At 41.0% G+C, this 17,134-nt stretch overlaps 1 protein-coding gene across 1 annotated transcript in view; it reads right to left on the reverse strand.

Moving 5' to 3' along the window:
* The window catches only part of wscd2 (WSC domain sialate O sulfotransferase 2), a 41,418-nt gene extending 26,061 nt beyond the window's left edge, over positions 1-15,357 (reverse strand). Inside the window, exon 1 of the mRNA XM_084945485.1 lies at positions 14,768-15,357. The gene's annotated coding sequence lies outside the window, so the exon portion shown is untranslated. The remainder of the gene's footprint in view (positions 1-14,767) is intronic.
* Positions 15,358-17,134: the final 1,777 nt, after the last annotated feature.

Raw genomic sequence — 17,134 nt, forward strand, 5'->3', positions numbered from 1 at the left:
GAGAGCCCCTGGTGTGGATGAGGTTGGCCCCAAGTTCCTGAAGGCTCTGGACGTTGTAGGGCTGTCCTGGCTGACACGCCTCTACAATGTTGCGTGGAGATCAGGAGCAGTACACCTGGACTGGCAGACCAGGGTGGTGGTCCCCATTTTTAAGAAGGGGGACCGGAGGGTGTGTTCCAACTTCAGGGCCCACAACTCGGCCCCGGATAAAGCGGAAGAGGATGGATGGATGGATGGATTTAAAACATCAAACTGATGATAATGTTCTGCAGAGCTTTTTAGATAGCCTTTGTTTCTTACTGCCACTGTTTGTATTGACAATACACAGGCATGTAGGGAATCATACATGAGGATGCTAAATATCATGTTACTTTCTTGTGATTTTGTTATAATATATATGAATACATGTACAAAGTTCCTGAATAAGTATAATATCTTTGGAAAACAAGATAAACGTGACCAAAAACCTTTACCAAACATGAAGGCTACACGTGTATATCTATATCCACATAAACAAAAAATAATTATACTCAGTATCTCAAGTACATGAAAATGGGTTTCAACAGGACAAATTAACAAAATCCTGCACTTTGCACTTGTTTTTGCTGCACCACAAACCTCTTAAAGTAAGTTCAATGAGAACAAATAAAAAAATGAACACATGTAAAATACAATGCGAGTCCTTTAAATGTAAATATTGCCCAGACAGAGAGCTGCCTTGGGGGAGGTTTGTGCTTTCTGTTGTTTGTGCTTCTGCATGTTGTTTATTCAGAGAGGTACATTACGACGGAAGTTCAACACTGCCATGCTTTCTCAGGGTTAGCTGGCTTAAAAAAAAATCCAGTTGGCAATAACCAATGTCACATCTGTGGTTATCAACTGTTTCTGTGTGCTCGCTTAAAAAGGGGCATTTCACACCTCATATGACTCATCTTCCACACAAAATGAGTGCCGCCTACTAAATGGTAAAAAGAATCTACAAAGACTACAAAAAATATAACAGCAACCATGTTGAAGGAAGGCAGGACATGAATGCTGCAGAAAGCGTAAAATAAGTTTCATTTGAGTTAATATATTTATTCTAACGCTGAGTGCTCTCCGTGCTGCTGTTTATCTCTAAGGAAACTTCAAACTGGGTGCACTTAAACATTAAAGCTTACGTCCTATAGTGAAATTAATTTTATTGATTCATCAGGTATTGTTGGTGTTCTGACACATATAAAAGTATAAAGGCATTTTCTGCACATTGTCCTGCAAATTCCCAGCAAAAAAAATCGATGCATTAGTATTAACTAGTATTAAAAGAATTGGTGAAAATGTGCCATTTTCAGCAGTTTTTAAAGTGAAACTCCTGACCATTTTTCCATTCATAATCCAACCAAATTGTGGTTTTGTATCAGAGTTAGCCACCTGAATGTACATAATATAACTCACTACATCTTAAACCCACAACTGCAAGCACGTAAACATTTGGAGCACTAATCTTAGCACTGAAGAAAAGAAAGGAAACGGTAAGCCTGCTAACAAACACGACACACACACATTCACATCTTTTTTTTCTCATCAGTGATAATAATTGTAAAATACGACCTTTGTCAAATCACATCCTGCCCTGGAGAAAACTCAGTCCCGACCACTGCATCACTATGAATCATCTAATTGCTTAATTATTATTTTATCAGCATAAGTTTACAGAGAGACACTACGACAACAATCATTCATCTTCCCCAAAACAACACTGAGAAGTTAATTATTCAATTCAGGAAAAGAGCGTCTGCATGATATTTCAACATGTACGTGACATTTCTTTTTCTTTGCCAATGTTGAAACAAGCAGTCACTGTATTCCTTCGTGTTGTTATGAAATGACTGTTGTACCTGGCCCGGTTAGTTAACCTCCCCCAAAAGCCAGTGGTAATTATGAACAGCATTACATTTGTTATTGGAGAGAGCTGAACGCACCAATGAAAGGAAAACATTTTAAGAACAACCCCCCCAAAAGCTTAAAAATTAAGCCCAGGATGGCAGGGAAAAGGCATCATTGTAATCCTGATAAAAATCCAGGTCCATTAAGCTCAGTGGTGACTTTTACTCAGAAAAAGAAGAGGTAAATTAAAGGGTCTAAAAATAATGTAATCCTCTCCTTTGACTAGCCCACAGTAGCATTAAGCTGCAGAGCTTTAATAGAGTCACTGATGATCATGAACATTTCCACCAGAGCAGAGTGATAAGCAACTTATACAGTGAAAGCAAAGTGGAAGTGATAGAATAATAGCTCTATTGTGACTGCGGACACGAAGCAGCAGAGTTCAATTAGGAACGAGCAAAAAGCCAAAATCCGGATTAGCACAAAATTTTCTGTATATTTAAAAGAATGGAGAAAATAATGAAATAAGAAAAAGTAAGTTGTTTGACTCTATTTCAGGAGAGAACTGCTGGAAATGTTTTTGATGCCAACCGAATGACAGTTCTGGTATTAATAATGTGTCAGCAAGCTCCTAACAGAGATAAACATCCCAGATGCCTGCTGTGTGACTTTCTGACTCACCCTCGCTAGCTGCAGCACCCAGATCCCAGTTGGCCACATAGACGGGCATTTGAGAAACAATCACTTGAATTGGTTCTCTCTAATGGCTTCATAAAAGAAGTAATTATTCTGCAGTGGGAAGGCGCTGTCAATGGGAGATCAAATGATGTCTTCCACTATCCAACCTTAACAAAGCTCCTCATTCAGGACCTTACAGGGTATCTGCAGCTTTTTCTCAAAAAAGGAAAAGAGCTTGGTTTTTTGGTTTTTTTGCCCCGCTTCTCTTCTCGCACCTTCAATAAGCACACAGGATCTCTGCTTTAATTAAAAGTGAATTCTCAAAGCTCAGCTCTGCTGTGAATCTCAGCGCTCTCTGCTTGAATACGCTTAAGGAGGGGATTGCGGAGGGTTTTCAGTAAATGTTTAGTTGGTGAGGAGGAAGAAGAGGAGGAGGAGGAGGAGGAGTGTTGGAGGTAAGGAGGGGAAAAGTCGTGTGGAAAAATGGAAAGTTTCAACAGTCAACAATTAATCTAAAAGCACAAGACTCATTCGCTAGAGAAAATGTAGTTATTTATTAAGAGAGAACAAGGCAAGAGCTTAGACTTTAGAAAAGTGCAGTGCTGCAGATTTCATGAACGTGCATTTGCCTGATCTGTATTTGGTATCACTCATTATCAAACATATTAATATTTATGGGAATCTGTTTACTATTTGTGAGCTTGATTTTTGAGTACTCTTCATTTAGTGCCCACTGTTACCATCACTGTTTGTGGGAAACATATTAGCATGGCTGAGGCTCTGCTCCACTTATTGGATCTGCTCCATTTATTGTTATTATTTATGACAATAAATCACTTTTTTGAGGGCCTAAACATGCTTGAAAACTCACGAGTTTTGCACACGCATCACAAATAAGGATTCAATATTTTATGGATCTCAGTACCCTCGGCACATACTCTGGCCTACATGAATGAAATCTGTTGCACATTAGATTTCCACTGTGGGATCAACACATGACATACAGCAACAAGACATACAGTGTAACTACTGAATGCTCAGTAATGCTGCCTAGTGGGCACAGGAAGTGATAAGTAACAAGTTTATGCAACAGCCAGTTAGATTCCAGGACACATGGTTATACTGTTGATGTCCTTAATCAAGATTCCGTCCAGACTTCCGCTTGAAAGCATGAAATGCGCCATCGATATGGATAAAAGAGTGAGGACCACGTCATCTCTGCTCAAAGCTTAAATTCTTTTTTGTTTGGGAAAATTATACTTTGAGGGGAAATGAGCATAAATAATCTGCTAAATTGTATTCTCTGCTTAGTGCCAGAAAACAACACTAGCATCACTCAGGAGTGTGAAAACAAGGCCAGGGGACCAGAATAAGCTAAACAATTACAATTAAAAAACATGAAAGTTCCTGTTATTTTCACTATCTACCATAGAAATTATAGAAATAAAGTGGGTCCACAAAGGGGAAAAAAGGAGATTTTCTGGGCAATGAGCTGCCAGAACTTTTTCTGTAATTTTACAAATGTATTTATTTGTGCTGCATTTACTACATAACCATTTTTTATTTTATTTTTTATTCTTCTTTGACTTATAATAAATGGGATTAAATATGTAATTAAACATCTGACACACTGACAGAAATGTGGGTTTTACTGGTTCGGCCCACTTAAAATCAAAGTGGGGTTTATGTGGTCCACTGAGTTCTAACATGAAAGGTTTAGAGGCCTTCGTTACTTATTTATCAAAATAAAATGTTGTGTTAGTGTTAGCACTGCACTCGTCCATGATGCACATAATCCACCGTCTTTGCCAAGACAGTTGATCAAACACAATTCGGTTTTCTGCTATTCCCTCTTGCTGAGTGAAACGGCAGTGCTAGAGCTCATCTCTGATTTAAAGACCACTTAATGTAGAAACAACAAAGGGGACTTACTTAGAATCGGCTTAGCAGTTTAGTTGCATCTCGCAAAAAAAGACCTCTACATAAGTCATTGGGAGGAGGTCAGAAAGAGTGGAGGGTGTATAAAATGCGGGGTTTCAGAAGAGATGAGAGCTCTGGATCCTCAGTCCCACATGTTTTTGGCAGCAATTAGTTATAGCATATAAATGGACTACCAAAAACAGAGCTGGAAGAGCAGTGACTATTGGATTTGCATTCACCAAGCGGACAGAATAAAACAACTGCCAACGCAAGCTTGTGGTTATCTAAGCTCGTGTGCGTCTAAGCAGATGTTCGCCATCGTGTTTTCCGTGCCAGCTTGGGTTGGCCAGGAGATGTTTTTACATGTTATTGCCCACGAGTGACCACAAAAAAATGAAAGAGATTTGACAGATGAGAAAAAAAGCTGAATTATCCCTTTACAAGTGCAAATATGCATAACTCTATTTTTTTTTTAGCAGAATCACTACTGCAGATCAGAGGTTTGACCGCTTTTCGTGCTAAAAACACCAAAAGGAAGCATCTTTCGTTTGTAATGATCCGAACTGCATCCTCTCGTACTCATGGAGTACGGCTTAACTTATTCCCTGAGGAAGATGTTGACACAACTGTCCTTGTGTATCACACAGCTCCTTCTGGACCGCTAGGCAGGGTAAGAACAGAAAAACAGTCGAGTGCTTGGTGGTGCAGCAGGAGGGGAGACAGACCCTCCACTGTATGACACGCATTCAAGCTCCCATGTCAACGAGCAGCCACTCTGCTGAAGTGTCTTTAAGCAAAGAGCTGGATCCTCCAGCACTGTTGTTCTGCAGCTCTTCACTCTCACCTCCCACAGCAAGGGAAAGATGAAAGGAACACTGTTGTTATTGTTACGCAAATACAATGAACAATAGAGCAGACAGGAAATACTCGTTAAACGAAACAATCATTAACATGGGTTTCAAACGCTCTGAAGACACTTTTGTTTTTACGCCATAGGTATTAACAAAATCTCACTTCCTGTATTCTGAAGTCTTTTCTGGTTCCTGTGAGGAATCACAGTGGTCTAAACCCTACGCAGCTGAAACTGCTGTCACCTAAAGAAATCATTTCAAATTTATTGATTAGATTTTTTTTTTAAAAATAAATTAAGACTTTGACGTTTGAGTGCTACATATGTCTGGAACACTCCCAACATGATTAAAGAGGTTACTCAGCAAGCTGTGTGGACTATAAAAGGTGATCCTGTCCATGGGACCACATGCTGGGATGACTTCAGCAGATATAAAATCTTGAAACTGCAAGCTGCTGTCTCAGCATGAAGCTCAACAAACAACAGGATTCTGTAAAAGACTCGAGTATCTGGTATTTTTCCACTTCATTCTGTCACTTTATGTGCTTTTTAGATTTAAAGAAAATTCTCATTCTCTTCGGCGCGAGCAAAAACTACACAGGCATGTCTGTTGCCTAACATTTCAATGCATGTGAAACGTCCCTCACTCCTATTTTTCCAAGTATCATTACACAAAATATACATGATGAATGTGATATTATTGCATTGTTATTTGCTACATTTCACCCTTCCATCTGATTAATGTAGAAGCTAATCTGCAGTGTCTGCAGAAATACATTATATTGCATTTGTTAATAATATACTTTATCTATGAAATCTGAACCTAAATTGGTGCCAGTGAGTAAAGTAAAAAGTGTGACATTTTCTGGGAAATATATAGCGGAGGAGAAGCAAATAAATGCAAAACGTACCTCAAAATCTTTTGTAAGCACTCAGCTGGAGTCCACTACATAAAAGCATACGTTTTCCCAGAAAGCGGATGAAATGATCCGTTTTGCAATTCTAAAAAGTTAAACAGCAAACATCTTGAGCTAAGTTCCTTACGAGATTGCAGTGACAGTTGAGTAATTATATATGTTGAAATAAACCACGAAAAAAACATCAATGTTTTCAATTTACAGTGTTTGCACAGACCGCAGCCCCAGCAGAGCAGAAGCTTATGCAGCCAAAGCATATGTTTTGAATCATGACTGAAAATTATTTTCTCACTTCACTGGAGAAATGTTCTCTTGCCGCTAGTATTGCAGAAGTCTATATTGCATTTACCACCTACACAAACAACCCACAGCAGAATCTCAAGTAACTGACACCCATACTGGTGGAGTGTCAAAACAGCAACTTATCTGCACTGAACATCACAGCAGCCTCGTACCGACTGACTTTATTTTACTTTACAAAAAAGATAATGAAAGGATAGCATGACAACAGTCTGCTCATCTGTCGTGGAGCCCTGTTGTACACAAGCTGTTTAGCAGTTTTTGATGAGCTGTTCAGTGTGAACAATTACGCAGGGCAGTGAGCTGGGTGCAGTGGTCTGGATGCATTCATCGGAGGAACATGAAGAGCGTACATATAATAGGATGCTCTGTAAGCACGCCTCGCAAAATGTGTAGTGAACCGCGCGCCTCATCAGCATCGCGCAAATCTGCGTGCAAAAGGTCGAGCAGCACCAGAGGCCTACTGTCAACATATCTTTTCCAATTAGATATGAAGATTGTTAGAGGCCTCGCTGCTTTTACGTTCTATTTTTATTCAAATGATGGTGTTGTTGATAAGTTGCTGATGTTCTGATGTCCTCGCTGTTGGTCCCGTCAGTTCAATATTCCCATGACTGAACACTGATAATAACCACAGCGATAATGTGCTTGTCAAATTCACACGTATTTTAAGACTGGGGGGAACTAAGTGGGTTTTGTGTAGGAGTATGTGAAGATATGCACTTCCTTTACTTAAGAACTTTTCATTAGTTTCTTTTTCTTTAATGTAATTTGGCAGATTATCGAACAGAATTTAGGACAAGGACTATCTGCCTTCGTTTTGAAAATCAAATCCTTTGAAGAAAAGGAAGAGAAAGAGAAAGCTTACACTTTGTGTGTGCATGTCTGTGTCTGTGTGTGGTAATGCAGTGTTGTGCCACACTATTGTGATGTGCAACAAAATTACCATAACATAAATTATTTAAATTTTAAGGTGACAACTTGGTAATTATGTGAAGATTTAGGTTGAGGTCAGGTTCACAGGAGTTGAGGTTTATTCATTTTGCTAAATTGGCAGCAGGAATTTAAGAGTCTGCTGTCTCCCCAACACCCATATTTTTATATTTCCAATTACAAATCTTTGCTTCAGCTAAGAATGTTAATGTAAGTCACAAAACAATGCTTTCACAATAATCTGCTCACGATAATCAAAATACGGTGATTCTTCTACGGTGCATATCTGGGTAACTAAGCCACGAAAAATAGCTCCAAGAAACCAAAAATAAATTATGCAGGAATTTGTTTTGCATGCTTGCAAAACTGATTTTTGGCAAGAAAAAGCGTTGTTGATGCTTTGTCCCACTTTGAGTTTTCACATCTTACTTCAGCATTAACCCAAAGAATATATGTAATGCAATAACGGGGTGTGTCTTTAGAAAACCATGAAGAAAATAAATAAGTACAAAGTGTAAAATTTAAACCAAACCAAGTCAAAATCAGGTCTCCTGGTTTCTAAATAACAGAAACAGGAACTAACACAATGGAAACCAAAATAAGTAAAGCTGAAAAAGAATCCATCTGACTTAAATCTGCAGATATCTTGGTTTTGCTGCATACTGACAAAATGCCAAACACTGTTTGGCCGGAAAGGAGTGGCCTGGGAAATAAAAAGAAGACCACTTCCTGTGGATACTGTAATTATAAATCTTCATATATCCCTCAAACAAAAACCAAAATATAATGAATAAAAGATGTATGTGTTTCAAATAAATAGATTCAAAGTAAGCAAGTTATGCATGATAATACTGGACAAACAGAGGATAAAATGAAAGGACGCTTGTATGGCACCTTTGGAAGTTTGAGAAATACTGACGCAGTGGTGCAGGGTTGTATTGTTCTGATAACAAGATGCACTGTGTATTATTGAAAGTGACAGAGCATTTCAGGGCAGCGGTATCCTATTGCATTGTTATGTAAGTGTTGTTTGAGACTAATAAAAAAGATAGAGGCTGGTATCTCCCATGCACACAGCCCTTCTGCTTCGAGGGTTGAAACAGAAGCGGGTTCATTTAAAATGAGGTTGGTAGGAGCTCGTCAGACCCATCTTCTCCCACTGTCTCATGAATTTCACTCTGACCAGTATATCTTAGAGATTCTTGTTTTTCCCAATGGCTTATGCTACGGTAGACGTAGAAATGGCTACAGTATCTGGGGATTTCTGACAGCTGCTTGCTTTGGGCTCGCAGAAAGGAGCGTGCCTCAGTGCTGCAGCCTGTATGAATAAAATATGATGTGCACATAGAGTAGTGCTTCACTGTTGCACTGATGCAACATGGAACAACATCTCTAAAGCAAATGAAGAAAGAAGAGAGCTGCCTGTGTTTACAACTGAGTATGTGAGATACAGAAACGGAAGTCTATGAAGCAACTGCGTGACGACAGTGAGGTGCTCAGTAATTTTCCCAAGGAAATCCTCACATTTCAAACATGCAGTTGCATTTATTTAAATGCTCTGGTCACCTGGGCCCCAAATACACATTTACTCACTTCCTTCTTCTTCTTGTGCTGCAAAGAGCTTTGGTTTTTATCTCCACCTCCCTAAGGGACTGTGCATTAGAAGAAAAAGACCCAGTGAAGTCTGCGGACTAAGCTGTGAACACAGCAAAAACAAAACAAACAAAAAAAACACAGAGGCGAAGATTTATCATGGAGTACTTTGGATTATGAATTCTTTAAGGTCTGGAATAAACAGAGAGAGATTAGCCCCTCTAAAAGGCCCTGTAGTTAATCCAGGAGAGCGCTGAACATTCGAGCAGTCATTTCCAGGCTGGGTTACTTCTCATGGTTTCTGCATTTACTGCTCTGCATGTGGGAAATGTTGTGGAGATGATATCTCTAAAAGAATAGACGTGATAATGCATTCATACTGTGTTAGGTCAAAAACAAATAAACAAGAGACTGCAGGAACTGATTAGAGCCTGATCTGTAGCATATTTAAGTAGTAATTGTGCAGATGACACAACAGAATTCCCATATGCTGCAAACTACTTAGCATGCAAGCAGAGAAGTCTAAATAAACAGCTGAAAGTTGTGGATAAATAGCTGCAGTGTCACAGTACAAAAGGAGAGCTTCTTGAACAATTCCAGGATGTTTTGTGTGGATTCACGAGGGCAAGTGTTTTCTTAACGAAATAACACAGAATAACTGCATAAAGTAATTTCTTCAAGAGGCCGGGAACCACTAGAGTCGAGAGCCTTACACTGAAAATAATGTGTTTTGAGCCGAGTCTGAGTGCAGCCAGATCGCGTTTAAGTTGCCAGTTGACTGAGGAGAGGGGCTGAACTGGGAGTCGGTGAGGCACCGAGTGAAAACTCGAGCTGAGTCATCCTACCACCCCCGAGCAACCTGGGAAACATCTGCACCATCACCGAGAGAGGGGAGGTGATGAGGGTTGACATGGCGTGGCGATGGGCTCGTGCTTGACCAGGCGTGGTGCAGTCACTGCGTGTGATAGCTCCCAACATCTCATCCAACCTGAGCAGCATTACTGACAGATGGAGAACATTAGCACAGGGGAGGAGTTCATGTGTGCGCGCTCTGCTCACTGCCAGATTCAGAAAAGTAGCCGATAAGGGGATAGACTTAGCCGCTTATCCTGCTTGCTGCTGGAAATTAATGGAACAACATGTAAGGCTGAGTGTAAGAATAATAAGCCCCTACTTTAGGCGTGCCGTGTATAAATAGGCGCAGCTTGGTTACCGATGCACATCTTTCAGATGAAATCCCAGGAGATGCAATTACTGAGCAAACAACTGTGGTAAAAAAAAGTGCAAGTATTTACCCTTTAATGACACACTCCCAACAGGAAATGAGTGAAAGTAGTTTATCCATTTAAAAACCCGAGTATCCTGTTATTTCACGGGCAGATGAGTGGTTTGGGGAGGAACAAAATGATGCACATTTTGATTTGCCCAAGTAGTTCATTTTACAGCAACCTGACAAATTTCTCTAGCAAGTGTGACGGCCCAATTAGGGAGCAGCATGCTGAAAGGAGATCTGAAGCCAACGCTGACACTGACTGCACAAGTTGACAGACCTGGAGGGGACTCCACTCCTTCAGATTCTTTATCACACCGGGGCTCCTGCTGCTGTGCTGCAGTATTGTTGGGACAGGGTTTATCAAAATCTTCTGACATCCTCTTTAAAGCAAAAGCTTGTCTAATTCTTTACGGTGCAGTCTGGAAGTGGATGGATGTGTTTTTACAGATTGACTAACACTGCTTGGAGTTATGTTCCCAATGCTGAGAGAGCACCACAGGGCTGGAACATGGAAGGAACATCTTCTTTATTGACCTAATAAAACTAATCAAAGAATCCCAGTGTTTTGCTGTCATTAAATTATACTTTGTAGCCAATATCTTTAATGACACTGTAAACAAATTACGTCTTGTTATCTCAACTCCCACATTACTCAGCTTCCTTAATCGGACTATAAATAACTTTTATGTGAAAAACTCATTTAGGACTATAAAAGGCAGCTTTTTGGTTAAGGTCACGAACATTACCCAGAGACTTGCACGCAGGCATTTGGTCAGACAGTCTTGGTCTCCGGTTCCTAAAAGCGGAGTTAGTAAACTACATTTTTTCCCCCATTTAAAGCCTCTCCTGTTGCCAGATTGGACTTCTGTTGGGGCAGCAGGTATAAAACACAGAGCCCAGCAGTTTAACACCAACAAAAGGCTTTTTGTGAAGCAGGGATCGAGTTGAAGAAAGAACAAGGAGGTCTGCTACTCAAGGTGAACAATTACAGTAGTGATGTACTAATCCCGCCGACAGGCAGAGTCTCAAGGTCAGCTGTAGACCACAGAAAATGTGTCTTTTAAAGTCACCTTTTTCTCTTTATCGTCTGCTCCTTATCTTTTTCCATTTTACCCAATTTACACTCTATTTACCCTCCCTCTCAAACACCTACAACATCCTGCCGTCTGACTAGACGTTAGCAATCAGACAGCTGCGAGGCAGCCTGATGGCACAGAGAACAAACAAGGAGCTCGAGACCCTGACACAACAGTAAATGTTTTGATAGTTCCAGTTCAAGGACAAAGCTTTAGAAGAGAAGAGCATGTTTTCCACATTGGGTGAGTACCAATCTATGTAGCCAACAAAAAAATCGGTTTAATTACAATTATCTGCTGAGAAAATACACCCTGTGTTCAGAAAACTAAAGGACCTGATTGCACGGTTAAGCGCGGGGTGAATGCAATTTGACGGCAGGTGTTGCTTTTGGATTGCACGAGAGGTTGGCGGTCGCATTTCAACTTTGAACTTTAAATTTCCACAATAACTTAAGAGTAACATGCAAAAAAATGAAATATGGTTCGTGTTCCAGAAACCAAAAAAAGGTTTGTATGACACTGAAAAAGCAACTGATATTTAGCTGCGCTCGAATAATTATGCACTGTGCACTTGATTAAGATATAAAAAGTATGCAATAATTACCTACTGAATGTCTTTGCCTCTGTTTAAAAACACACTTGGTCTGCCAGGATGTAAGGAGATCGACGACATGCAAGCACATAACCTTGCACAGTGACTCAGACAGATACAAACAGAGGCCTCATATTAGCCTCGGTTGGATTAAACATGTCCTCAGTAGGGTGCCTGTGTGTGTCTTAGAGAAAAGCCTGAACAGCAGGTCTCTGAGTTCAAAAATATAATTGGCTTTTACATTATATTCACTCACTGCAAACTGACTGCGAGCACTGTGAAAGGTTTTTTCACCTGATCATCAGAACAGAGACAAAACAGATCGACTTGAAGGTGGTAGACTATATCGTCTAGATGTTTCCTTTTTAACATCGAGGTTGCTTGTCTTCTTCTTCTTCAGTTTATTTGAGCCTGATAAGTGCATCTGCAAATTTAATATCTTTGGACAAAATCCCCCACACTTGACTTACAGATTAGTCTTTCGGGGTTTCCCAGCTTTGTCTGATGTCTGCCTCGCAGTATTTCCTCACCACCTGTCTAGGCTGTCATTATCTGGCTACGTCTCACAGAGGAAGTCTGCCGTTGTGAATAATCCTGGTATAAGCTGAAAATCTGGCTGAAATGTGCACACAGCGAGGGTGACCCACTCCTTCGGCCTGTGCAGCCGTAACACAGTTTTAAAGATTATCCTCTTTCTAAAATCAACTCTTTCTTCAAGGAAACTGAAAAAAATCAGTTACTGACAAACATGAAGGGACAGCACTAGTTGTGTTTGGTATTCACATCCATGCCACTCACTGTGAAACTACTACTGTGTGTTTGAACGTCAGACACTATAAACAGTCGAAAACCAGCCAAGTATTTAATGCTAAGCTATTTTTGTAGACGCTCTAATGAGGATCTTGACATCCTTTCTTGACGGTAATATATCAGGAAGGAGCGCACCATCCAGTCTAGTGGTGCTGCACCACCCTCACATCACTGTAATGGCTAGCACAACCACGCAAACTGTGATTCCTCTGGCGATCTTCAAAGCTTGCGTCCACTGGATGCGATCCATGGCACGTCCCCGACAGGTCGCCAAGAGGACGAAGAAATAAGCGCTGGAGGAATTCAAAGCCTTCTCCCTCTGCCGCCGGCCACCCAGTCACTACACAAAGGACTTCATATGTAAGCACATTCAGGTTTCTCACAGTTAATCCTGTGTGTGAAAATCATTCACATTCAGCATCAAGTTAAAAAGAAAACATTTTTTCTTTCAGGATTTCATCTTCATGGTCACCAAGAGGATCCTGGAGATACAAAATGCGGTGACTTTGACCCTGATGATTCACTGCATCGGCAGCAGAATCTATTTGACTGCTGTACAAATATGAATTTCAGCCATCAGCATGTTTCCCTGACGTCTGTTCACTTCTGCCTGAGGGAGGACTGAGCTCGTGGGAGAGCACAGCTAATGTTAGCAACAATAAAATCTATGCGATTTTATTTTTAAACGAGCATCAGCAGGTTCCTGCCTGGCACAAATGAAACCACAACAATATTCAAATGCAGCAGAAACGCAGATTTCCAGTGGTTTCCGCTCAAATAAAGTGAAATCGAAACGGTTAGGTAATATTTTACAGTGATGTTCACAGTATTGATCAATTCAGCTTGGACTAGATTCAGGAGCTATGAACTGAGTGCCATAACAAGCGGTCTGTCAGGCTCTATGCTTTTTATTTACTGCCATGACAAGTGCTGAAACACCAGCATGACCAATTAGTCCCATTCATCAATTGATTTTTGAGCTTTGTGATCCATCTTAACAGCCACTACGCTCTTCTTCTTCTCCCACCTCCACACTCCACAATGAGCAGTTTCTCAATACAGTGAACACCAAGGTCATCAGAAACAAGAAGGGTTATTGGAGGTCGCTCAATGTGCATAATTTTCTGGTAATGCTGAGGATGAATGATTAAATATAAATTACACATTTACACTGTATTATTTTATTGTTTCTTGATGCAAAATCTCACTTGTACACTTTATAAAAGACAGTGGAAATGTTTTCAAACCGAGCTAAACCTAAAAAATATTCAGTACACTGCAAAACACTTGAGAGAAGCACTTTAAGAGAACCACATAACCTCAGGTACAGAGACAAACATCCTTGAAAATACTAAAATCGGTTTCCCAAACCAAATAAATAAACGGCTATGAATACAGGCCTCTTTTCAGAGTCTCAGTTTGCAGCTCTTCAAAAAAAATAGCAGGTGGGCTTTAATGAAATGCCAGGATCTTCACACAAATGCTGAAGGGGTTCTGACTGTGGCCACCAGACGGGTACCTGGTTAGACTGACGCATTTTTAGCGACCACTGCGCTGAGGAGACAGCAGAAGACGTTGCATTAAAAATATAAAACATTCACTTCCGCACTGGGTTAGTCTGCAACTATGTTAAGAGCAGAATAGCTTCGAAAATCTAGTTCAAATGGATATTTTTAGTACCGGCGGTTCAGTATAAGCAAATCATATGGCCTGTCTTTTCAACAAGTGACAGTTAAATTCTGCAAAAACCATTTCTGAGCTGTGGTTTTGGTCTGAATCACTATTCCAGAGCAGCTGCGAGAACATCAGGACTTCTGCAACACCAACACTAAGCAAGCAAGCGCTGCTTTTGCAGGACATATTCCGAGCTGCTGCAGTGAAAAGGGAAAAAAAACATATATGTGTGCGTGCGTGTGTGTGTGGTTGTGTATGTGTGTGTGTGTGAGAGAGTAGTCTTACCTTGAACAGGAGTCAGAATAAGGCTCTCAACACAAGCTTTGGTGTTGTTGCAGTTCACAGGACGCAACTCAGCTCAGGATGGATGGTCACCCCTCGGGCTCAGACATGATTCATATCCACGATAACTCGGCCAAAAATGAAGAGCACCATACTCTCAGAAAAGCCCTGTAGCGCTAATGTTAGTTTGTCAATCCCATTAGCCCGTACAGTCTCTCTGTGCTGCTCAATAATCTGCTGTAGTGCAGATGAACCGCTACACGCTTCCAGCTCTCAGTCGGAGGAGAAGGAGGGAGTAATGTTAATGGCCTCACCAATGGACCAGCCCCTCTGAAACAGTCCGGTCTTCGCCCCGGTGGCTCCAGTCATTTGTTCGGGTCAAACAGCGAACGCATGCGGTGCGTCGACTTGTCGTTTCTGTCGCCCGTCCGATTAGAAGAGGGCTGTTTGACGCGGCGAAGAGGCAGTGCCGCCGCACCGTATGCCCTGCGCTCCCACGCGGACCAACAGCACTGCCTGCTGTACTTAAAGAGACACAGCAGAGCACACAGAGGCGCAGCAGTCCCCGCACTCCTCCCGACGCTCAAGCCACACAGGTGACCACTCAGCGCGGCGACGATGCGCTCCCCTGCGGATAAGCTGATAAAAAATGCGATTTTCATTCAGGATCAGGTGCAGTGTTTGCACATGCAAGCGGTCTGCGTGGGTTATATGTTCTGCGATGGATCGAGCATCCAAAAGTTTGGGTATCCTTATTTAGGATTCTCCAAAAGGCGCTCAAAATGCTCACAAAACACAAAAGATTTCAGGTAGATGTTTCCTCAGCTCAAGAAATAGCATGAACCTTTGAGGTTATGTTGAGGTATGAACACCAAGGAATCAGGGTGGCAAGTAAGGCAACTGTGCAGCCACGTCTGCACAATAAGACCTTTATGGAGGAGTTATCCAGGCTAAAAAAGTCTTATGCATTTTAAGAAGAAAAAAAATCATGTTAACTGATGAAGATAAAACTGAATTTTGGCTGTGAGTAGGATGTAGATTTTAATGAAAAGAGCACAGCGTCAGCTGCTAAGCACAAGGAAAGTTGGTCATGTTTTTGGAGCCAGCAGCATGGGATAAAAATTGATTCAACTAATGCCAGAAAAATGTAGAAGCAAACGCCACACTATGTGAAAAAAAAAAAAAATAATGATAAGCTGAATATGAAAACAGGACAGCTTTTAAAACAGGATCATAGTCCTAAGCACACGTCAAAAACTCACAATCGGTTTCTTCTAGAGGAAAAAACTGAAGTTTTTGTCTTGTGTTCAGTTCACCCAACCCACCCAACATTTACTGAAAATCTGTGGTCAAACCTTTGAAGTTCATACAGGAAAACCTCAAAAACTCACACAACCAGAAGCCTTTAACTTCAGAGGGGAAGTTAAGTTCTGACATGAGAGCTCAAGACTTTTGTTTTCTTGTTTGTTTGTTTTTTGAAACTCTAATAGAATAGAAATAACATAAATTCAGTGCAGTGTGTATAACTCCCTGCTGCTCATCAGAGCAACTGGAAGCATGAAAAATAATAATAAAAACAGATATAGCTGGTAATAACATCAGTAACAGTGGTGGTGGTGTGTTTGTGTGTGTGAGTGGGCGGGGGGTTGTCTGCCTGCTTTGCATGCTGATTTTAATCCTTTCTGCATCGGCCTTCACAAACACACATCCAGATGTTCAGCTGTTCCTGCTCCACGTAGGATTTCAAGTCCGATCGGGGTGATCATCCATTCTGCTTAACCACAAATCTCTTTGTGTGTAAACTGCACTCTTCAATCACTTTTATTGTTCTGTCCCTGACAGTCGCTGCTGTTAAATCAATGGCTTACAGCAAGTGCATTACACAGATCCTTAGGGGTATGAACACAAATATCCACATGTAGAGACCACATGAGGTATAATATAGAAGATATACAGGGATTTTTAAAGTCTCCAGTCTACCTGTTTCTGAAATAAAGACGAGTGTCAAACTGAGGGATTAAGAGTTAAATGAATGACTACCGTGGGCTTGTCTCATCTGTGAGGTTAGTTAAAGACTGTGTAGTCCCTGTGTAGCTCCAACACCTGCTGTTTGGGTGAACCACTTACTGCAATTTTAACGCTAGTCTGTCCTTAAGGGATGGTGTGCTGACACAACAGAGATGACTCCGCATATTTCAGCAGCATCAATTCAGTGGTAGGTTGTTTTCTGTAGCCCTGTCACCTGCAATTACACTCTTCTTCATGGTGACTCAGCAATGGACAAGTGTGCAGTGGTGGTATTACTCACGATGAATCAGGCAGACAGGATGGGACAGTAGCCAAACAAACCCGGACTCTGTTATTTCAGGA

This window comes from Perissodus microlepis, chromosome 12 (genome assembly GCF_051167445.1).
Source record: "Perissodus microlepis isolate ML-2025 ecotype Zambia chromosome 12, ASM5116744v1, whole genome shotgun sequence".
NCBI classification, from domain to species: domain Eukaryota; kingdom Metazoa; phylum Chordata; class Actinopteri; order Cichliformes; family Cichlidae; genus Perissodus; species Perissodus microlepis.